The 9,872-nt window shown below is 37.1% G+C and overlaps 1 long non-coding RNA gene across 1 annotated transcript; it reads left to right on the forward strand.

Moving 5' to 3' along the window:
- Positions 1 to 5,731: 5,731 nt before the first annotated feature.
- On the forward strand, positions 5,732 to 9,324 carry LOC107828936 (uncharacterized). The gene is made up of 3 exons (XR_001657812.2): positions 5,732 to 5,823; positions 5,934 to 5,972; positions 8,753 to 9,324. It is a non-coding gene; the product is annotated as an uncharacterized LOC107828936 (long non-coding RNA).
- The last annotated feature ends 548 nt before the right edge of the window (positions 9,325 to 9,872 follow it).

Raw genomic sequence — 9,872 nt, forward strand, 5'->3', positions numbered from 1 at the left:
GCCCATCGGGACCTTATCCAAATATCCCAACAAGTCCCGCAACATCATACGGACTTACTCGGGGTATCAAATCACTTCAAATAACATCAAAATTGTAATTCACACCTCGATTCAGACTTTGAGTTTTTTTTTAAAACTTTGGAATTTGCAAACCTCGTGCCAAAACATATTAAATAAATCCGGAATGACTTCAAATTTGGCACACAAGTCATAAATGACATAACAGAGCTTTTCAAATTTTCAGAATCATATTCCGGCTCCGATATCAAAAAGTCAACCCCGTGGTCAAACTTAGAATCTTTAGCCTTAAATTGCCGGTTCCGTTAAATGGTCATAATTTGAGCTACGGACCTCCAAATTAAATTCCGGGCATACGCCCAAGTCCCAAATCACGATACGGAGCTACCGAAACTGTCAAAATACTGATCCGGGTCCGTTTGCTAAAAATGTTGACCAAAGTCAACTCAGTTGAGTTTTAAAGCTCTATTTCACATTTTAATTCATTTTTTCACATGAAAACTTTTCGGAAAATTTTACGGACTGCACACGCAAGTCGAGGAATGATAAATGGTGCTTTTGAGGTCTTAGAATACAGAATTATTTATTAAATTTAAAAATAACATTTTGAGTCATCACATGATCGGCCTCCCCCTCTTGGGCGACTCCTAGCTGACTGAGCCCCACCCGAGCTGGCTAGGCGGGTGGTGGAGCGACTGGTGCAAGAGTTATAGCCTGACTCCTCTGATGAACTGGACTTCGTGAAAAGCAGAGACAATATTTCCTCATATGACCCAGCTCTGCACACTCATAGCAATCCCTATAAAAAAATGGTGGCAAGTTCTGAGGCAGACCTCGAGAACCAGAATAACTACCAGAAGAACCCGGTACCGATGAACCCTAAACTGATGGTGCACGAGATAAACTTTGAGGTGGAAATGCACCAAGAGAAGACTGACTCTATCGAGCACTATATGAACCATGGCTAGCTAATGTGCCACGATGAGCTGAACGAGCTATCTGAGTGGGCCTATAAGGACGACCCCTATTGTGATAGGGGTGCCCCCAGAAGGAACACCGTTGGAATTACCCGAACCACGAGATCTCTTGGCCTCTCTCTCCTCATGCTCCTGAGTACGTACCATCTCTAGTCGTCAAGCATTGTCAATCACATCGTCGAATTTAGCACCTGCTACATTCCCCAGAGTCATAACAAAACGGAACTATTGGTTGAGGCCATTAATGAACCTCCTGATCTTCTCCCTATCACTGGGAACCCTCTAAACTACATGACGAGCTAATTTTGAAAATCGCATCTCATACCGAGTCACGAACAGATCCTTCTAACGTAAATACTCAAACTATCTGCGCAGATCCTCTCTGCGGGTTTGTGGCACAAATTTCTCCAGGAATAATACGGAGAACTCATGCCATGAAAGTGGTGATGCACCAACTGGTATGCTCCTCTCATAAGTCTCCCACCATCTGAAAGCTGCTCCGATCAACTGAAAAGTAGTAAATGAGACTCCACTAGTCTCCAGAATACCCGCAGTACGAAGCATCTATTGGCATCTGTCCAAGAAATCCTGGGTATTCTCTTACCCAGTTCCACTGAAAGTTGGAGGGTGGAGTCTCCCAAACCTCTCTAATCTCTTTTGCTTCTCGTCATTCATAATAGAACCCACCTGGGCCTGAGCAGCTGTAACCGACTGGACTGGTAGTGCCCCCGATATCTGAAGTCCATGCACTACCTGCTCTGGAGAACGGGCGACAATGGCATGAGTACCTCCCCCGGCCTGAGAAGTGGCTGGTGCGGCCTAAGGCGTAACCACCTCAGCAAGGCTAGTGCAAACAGTCAATATCTGTGCTAAAGCCTCCTGAAGGCCTGGAATCACAATAGGCATAGCTGGTGCCTGAGCTGGCCCCGCTGGCTCGACTATATCTTGAACCTGCTCCTGAGATTGAGCAACTGGTGGTTCTACAGGTGTTGCTCTAACTCTTGTACGAGCTACACCTCGACCTCTACCACGGCCCCGACCTCTACCACGACCCCGCCCTCTCGTGGCCCTAACTGGTGGCTGGCCGTTTGATCCGGTAGTACTTGTCATCACCATCTGTGAGAGAATAGAATAACAGAAATTTAGTTTCTGAAATCAACAAATTCGCACTACAGAATATAAGAAAGTGAAATTTTCCTAAGGGTTCGACAGCCTCTCGAAGATAAGTACAGACGTTTCCATACCGATCCGCAAGACTTTACTAAACCTACTCATCACTCGTGAAACCTATGTAACTTAGGCTCTGATACCAACTTGTCACGATCCAAAATCCGCATATCGTGATGGCGCCTATCTCAATACTAGGCAAGCCAATAATCTCAATAAACCACAATTTCTATTAAGTTTGAAAACATAATATATAAATTTAATAGAAAACCCACACACATACTGATATAAATACACTCCCAAAATCCGATGTCACTGAGTATATGAGCATCTCAATAATAACAAAGTTTGACTGATGAGAACACTGTCTGAAAATATAGAACAGTACAATAACTGAAAGGAAAGAGAGTCAAGGTCTGCGGACGCCAAGCAACTACCTTGATAATCTCCAACAGATAAATCCTCAAATCTGGCAACCGCCGTATCCGGAAGTACCTGGATCTGCACACGAGGTGCAGGGTGTAGTATGAGTACAACCTACTCAATAAGTAACAAGACTAACCTTTGGGATGAAAGTAGTGACAAGCTCAACAAGTACAGTTCAGTATAGAAATAACAGTACAGAAAATGTAGGCATGCTTTCAAGTTCAACAATAAGCTCAGTACAAGAAAAATAGATCAATACTGAATGATATGAGGAATATGACATCTCAGTGGAAGAACCTCGTATACTCCCAATCACAATTACTCGATCACACAATATTGTATATGGCCAATCCATCCCAGGGAAATATTTATCCCCAAATTATAATGATTCGGACAAGATCCATGTCCAGAGAAATTCATCACAAATATAAATAAGTAAGGCAAGTCCATGCCCTGGGAAGTCCGCCCCGAATATAAATCATCTACGCTCACTGTGGGGGATGCAGACTCTGGAGGGACTCCTTCAGCCCAAGCGTAATATAAAGCCGATATGGCATGCTGCAGGCGGGCAACCCCGATCCATATAATAATAAAGCCTATAACGCATGCTGCAGGCGAGCAGCCCCGATCCATGGAATAATAATATATATAAAGCCGATATGGCTTGCTGCAGGCGGGCATCCCCGATCCCATAAATATTCTCACAATTGATGAACATGACTGAGTATGAAATGCATATTTTTAAACAATTAAATTCAAAAGCAACACAACCCTATGGGTCCAAAAAATATCTGCACGTAGCCTAAATATGATCTTTAATACGAGTCTCTATTCAATTTCTCTAACACGTGGGGAATATGTGGATAATAACATGATTCCATAATTTTTTTACAAGTCCACATAATTTATTCAAGTCACAATTTCTATGGTGCACCCCCACACGCTCGTCACCTAGCATGTGTGTCACCTCCAACAATTGATATAACACAAAATTCATGGATTCATATCATCAGAACCAAGTTTAGAAATACTACTTACCTCAGACCGTACTCCGCTATGCTTTTGCCTCGCGAATTGGTCTCTGAAAGCCTCGTATCTAGTCATAATTAATTCGACTCATTCAATACAAATCATACGAATTTATTCCATATGAAAATACTAATTTCCATCATAAGCTGAAATTTAACTCAAAATCGCTCGTTGGTACCACGTCTCGGAACCCGACAAAAGTTATAAAATATGAACGCTCATTCAATCACGAGTCCAAATTTATCAAATTTCGACATCAACTCGACCTCCAAATCTCAAATCTTATTTTCAAATCCCTAGGCATAATTTATCGAATTACACCTCAAAAATACGTAATCTAGTCGGAATACTCAGTGATAATTCAATATTATTGACTAACAATGATCACAAGGGACTTAACTCAAGTTTTCCCGTGAATTATCGCTCAAAAATCTCCTCAACCCGTGTTCTTTCTCCCAAAAATGTTGAAATGAGCTAAAAAACAAAACTGCTCAATAAAAACACTAATCTGGTCGCTAAAAGTCCATTTTCCGTCACTAAAGGTCCACACCAGAACCTGCTTGCACCAACAGTTTATTTTTTCACTAAAAAAGCTCTAACTCCATCATATGAACTCGGAATTTGACGATTCTTATTCTTGTGAGCCGCCAATTATTATATGAACCTAGTCGTTCAATCGAAACTCAATTCGAAGCTCATTTCCTCAATGTGATACCAATTTTTCTCGTTAAATAATTAACTCATGTTTCGCGCTAAAAATCCAATCGCGACTTGATGAACTTAGACCAAACATTCCAGATCATTCCTACAATTCATTATCAAAACCTAATCGCGACTTGATGAGCTTAGACCAAACATTCCAGATCATTCCTATAATTCATTATCAAACTCCCGAAAGTCTCAAAATCTAATTTTGATCTCCCGTACGTACTATGTGACGAGAGTCCATGCGTAGCTATATTCCATGTGATGTCTGGGTTGTCTTAGGCTTACACCATGCCTTGTTTGCACTGTTATATTGGTTATGCACATTATTTGCTTTGAAATGAGCTGATATTAAGGATTTTAATATTTAAAGTCTCTAGTTTGGATTTCTTATATTTGGGAAGAATTGGAGGATTTTATAATAACTATGATAATTCCATGTTTACTCGCGTCACAAGTATTTACGCGAGCGAGGTAAATTTTCTCTACTCTCATGGGAGTGGGCCGTTCGCCTCGGCAGGTTAATAGATGCATATATGGTTCATGTCGTTCGACCCTCGGCAGTGCACACAGTATATACATATATTTTGGATCGGGTCGTACGACCTCAGCATAAATCGTGCGTAATATTACTTGGAGACTAATCTTCTTGATATGATTTTATTGGCTTGAGAGGTTATAATTATTTAAATGATGGGAATTGGTTTGGGATTTATTATTAGTGAAAGAAATATTTATTTACCGCTTGTTATGCAGATTTATGGTTATTTACATAACTCATGCTTTTAGAATTTCAGTATTTTATTGTTAGCCCATAGTAAGTATCGAAGTCGACCTCCGTCACTATTTCTTCAAGGTTAGACTAGATACTTACTGGGTACATATTGTTTATATACTCATACTACACTTCTGCACTAATCGTGCAGGATCTGAGGTAGGTGCATCTTGACATCATCCCAGAGTGCACTCCTGATACATCGAGACTTAGCGGTGAGCTGCCTTCCGAGCCGTTCTACAGCATCCGAAGTCTTTCTTTTGTATTTATTTTCTGTCTACTTTATTTCAGACAGTAGTTTAGTATTTTATGTACTCTACTAGTAGCTCATACATTTGTGATACAAGGTCTTGAAATTTTGCTAGTAGACACTTAATGATTTTTTGAGTATTTATTTTACTGCACTTGATCTTACAATTTGTTACGTTTTATTTTATTAAATTTTCTCATCTCTTACTTATGTAATAATTAAAAATCAACTAATTCAAAATGTTAAAAAAATAGATATACGGTTAGTTCACTATTGGCTTGCCTAGCGGCGACGTTGGGCCCATCACGACCTATAGGAAATTGGGTCGTGACAATCTTGTTATTATTTCCCCCTAAACCCAATTTTCTTCTCATTTTCCATTCCCCCCAAACCTTCTATCCCTTCTCTAACATTTCTATCCCTTCTCTAACATATTCTTCTTCCACCCCTCCGGCGATTCCGACGATTCCAACCTAGTAAGTGTCACTTTCCATCACTCTCCTTACACCCCTCTCTATTTCTTTCTCCATTCCTTTTTTTTTTCCTTCTCTCTCCATCCCTCTCATTCGAAGGTTTCTTCTTACAGGCGGTAGCTTCCGGCGGCGGCGACGACATTAACATTGAGGTTAGTAATTTCTTTTTCTTTTTCTTTTTTAGTACCTAATTCGCCCTCCTAATTGGGTTTTTTAATTTGTGCATCCCTAAAATTGAATTCAATACTGTGGCTTAGATGTCTAGTTTTTCTATTTAGATTTACTCTAATTTGATTCTCCGTGCATCTCTAAAATTTAATCATAACCTTATTAACAATATTGTGCATTATTTATAAATTGGAGAGTAATATGGAAGTTTATTTGATGATGGTGTATCTTATTAACAATGTGCATTAATTAGTGAATCTAAGATTTACTTTTATTTACATAGCATGCTTTAAGATAGTTGAAAGCTCTATATCATTTTATTTTAATAGTTTAATGTAACTAATGAAATCTAATTTAACTTAAATTAAGGGTCATACGATCATGAGACTTATGTAGTTTGCACGAAATTTAGTAGTTATCAAAAAATTAACTCCTAAGATTGGAACGTATTCATCAAATTAATAAGCTTAGATAGTCAAGTGATATATATTTTAAAGAGTTAGGCATATATATAACTTATATTATTGAAATCATCCAAGTATTATAAGATTTACATTTATTTACATAGCATGCTTTAAGATAGTTGAAAGCTCTATGTCATTTTATTTTAATAGTTTAATGTAACTAATGAAATCTAATTTAAGTTAAATTAAGGGTCATACGATCATGAGACTTATGTAGTTTACACGAAATTTAGTAGTTATCAAAAAATTAACTCCTAAAATTGGTACGTATTCATCAAATTAATAAGCTTAGATAGTCAAGTGATATATTTTTTAAGGAGTTAGGCATATATATAACTTATATTACTGAAATCATCCAAGTATTATACTTAAAAATATAATAAGTGATTGGATAAGTAACTTTAATAAGAATGTGACTTATTAATTAGGTTGTTTGATTAGTTAGTATTGATAGGTTAATTTTTGGGAGAAGGAAGCTTGTCCTTTGTTGGAAAGAATAATAGAAGAAGAAAGAAGTGTTTTTAATCACTTCATGCCTTATATAGTTTGAATAATTTGAGAGATATTTTGGAGAGAAATCAAAGTATGACTATATTATTAATAAGCAAGATCAGGTCCAAAATTAGTCAAATTTCAATAATATTGTTTAATTCATTTTTAATTTTCACTAGTTTTTTATTTGACAAATATATTATATTAATTAAAGTCATGTGTGGACTTTATGAATATATGAGAAGTAATTTAAGGAATTTATATTTTGAGAGACTTATATAGCATAGAATAGGGATAAATGTAAGATTTCGAATGTTAATGTTTAAAAGAATATAATATATTAATTAAAGTATGTTGGAAAATAATAAGTAAATTTGAAAAAATGAACATTCGAATTAGCTTAACCTATTAATTACTTTAAATAAACTAAAAATTATAAATATCTTATAAATTTTAAGTTTTTTTGTTTGTGTATATGGCATTTGCGTATCGTAGATATAAGTATAATATGAATCATCCTAATCGTGTGGGGTTAAGGGATGAATTTAAAGAAGGGGGTGCTGGATTTATTGCTAAGGCAAGGACACATGATGATTTACGTATTGAAGGAACGTTTATGTGCCCTTGTGTGAAATGCAAGTGTGTTAAGTTATTGGGAGAAGATGGTGTTACATGTCATATTTAAAAAAAAAAGGATTTATGGAAAATTATTATGTGTGGACTGCTCATGGGAAGAATCTTGATAGCGTAAATGATGTTGATTTTCATAATTATTTTGGTGGTGAGGAGGGTAGTCCCGTAGTGGAGAATAATGTTAAAAATTCTAGATTCAATTACATGATGAAGGATGTCTTTGAGATATTCCCGGGGGCTCAATCTGAATCAAATGATGAGGCTAAGAAGTTCTTCAAAGAGTTAGAGGAAGCTAGTTATCCGTTGTATGAAGGCTCAGTGCATTCCAAGTTGTTTGGTGCTGTTCGATTACTTCAAATGAAGTCAGATAGTTCTATTTCTCAATTGAGTATGAATTCTATCATTGGGCTTATGAATGAACTTAATCTGAGTAACATTGACCTACCCAAATATTTCCACACGGCAAAACATTAGTTTCCAAGTTGGGTCTTTCATCAGAGATGATTCATTGTTGTGAGAATGGTTGCATGTTATTCTATAAGGATGATGCATCTTTAGAGAACTGTAAATTTTGTAACAAGCCCCATTACAAGGATGCCCCAAATGATGAAAAGAATAAGATCCCAGTGAAGGCGATACACTACTTACCCCATATACCAAGGTTAAAGAGATTGTATGCATCAATGAGCTTCACTCCTCATATGAGATGGCATTATGAGCATACAAGGCCAAATGGTGTTATATGTCATCCTTCAGATAGAGAAGCATGGAAGCATTTCGATAGGGTGTTCTCAAACTTTGCTAGTGAATGAAGGAACATTAGGTTGGGATTATGCGTTGATGGATTCACTCCATTCGCAATCTCTGCTGTACCATATTCATATTGGCCGGTGTTTGTTACACCATATAATCTTCCACCCGAGTTATGTATGGCAAGTCCATATTTATTTCTAACTTGTATTGATTGATGTCTAATTGATTGATGTTTACATACAGCCTTTGATTGATGAGTTAAAGTTATTGTGGCATCAAGGCGTGGAAACATATGATGTATCAATGATGGTAGGCTAGAATCACGTGTTTTAGTCGTAGTTTATACTCTAATTATTGTGTTTTACTTGTGTTTGAGTTGAATGTTAGTGTATTGTACTTATTGTGTATTTTATGCCTTGTAGGAAGTGATTTCGAGTTAAAAAGATATTCCGGAGCTAAATTGAATAAGTTAGAGCTTTAAAGTCCGAGTAAAAGTCCAAGGGATTAAATGGGGATCGTGTTCGGAGGGTCGGGAGCCGAGTATGGATATCAAAAATCAAGAAAATGAAACACTCTAGAAATCTTGCACTACCGCACCGCATGGGGCGGCGCGACACTAAATTTTGATGCTGTCTATCAGAACTTACTCTCTGAACTTCCCCACAAGCGCCCCGCATGGGGCGGCGCGAGGGGTGGCGCGCCTGTGTGATTTTCTTATAGTATTTGTCCTGTTTCGGCTAGAAAAAGGTAATTTCACCTGGGCCCACTCCTACATGGTATAAATACATCAAAAGCCGTTTTTGAATGGACTTTTGACCTTGGAAGCTTTGGGAGAGCATTGGAGACTACAAGACACAAGATTTCATCATCTTTCCATCAATTCAATACGGGAGTTTGGATTGTAAATTTAGATTGATGCTTTCTTATTCTTCAATTATAATTGTGATGATTACCTCTATGATTATGCAGTAATTTACCTTCAAGTTTGACGGATATGGTGTTTTGATAAATATTTATGAATTTTAACTCTAGTTCTTGCTTGAATTCGTTTATGGAGTTTTGAATTGTTGCAACTTTATTCATCAATTTATTTAATTGAAAGAGGAATATCTTGGTGATTATAATTGCATTATTTTATTTTATTTTATTTAATTCATTGATTCTATTAAGTAATCGTAGGAGCTTATTGATTGGTGATTAAATCAAGTTAGGAGAATATCCTAAGGACCAATCCATTAACGCATGCTTGCATACTTCACAGTGATTATATAAGTTCACCTCGTAGAGTTAAGATTTAATCGAGAGAGGAGTCTTGACTACATGTTTGAACTAATCATCGAGTATTTTCGTGAGAATCATTAGAACATTAGAGTGAATTAAACTAGAGTTAAATCCCAAATAGCTATCTTGCACATATCCTGCCAAAACCCATGTTCCTCACATTTATAAGAAACCACTAAGCGAATCTCTAATTCCTTGTTGTCTATTGTCAATTGCTTTATTTAGTAGTTAAACGTAGTGCATAATCATTACAAATCAAGT

This window comes from Nicotiana tabacum, chromosome 23 (assembly GCF_000715075.1).
Source record: "Nicotiana tabacum cultivar K326 chromosome 23, ASM71507v2, whole genome shotgun sequence".
Lineage (NCBI taxonomy): Eukaryota > Viridiplantae > Streptophyta > Magnoliopsida > Solanales > Solanaceae > Nicotiana > Nicotiana tabacum.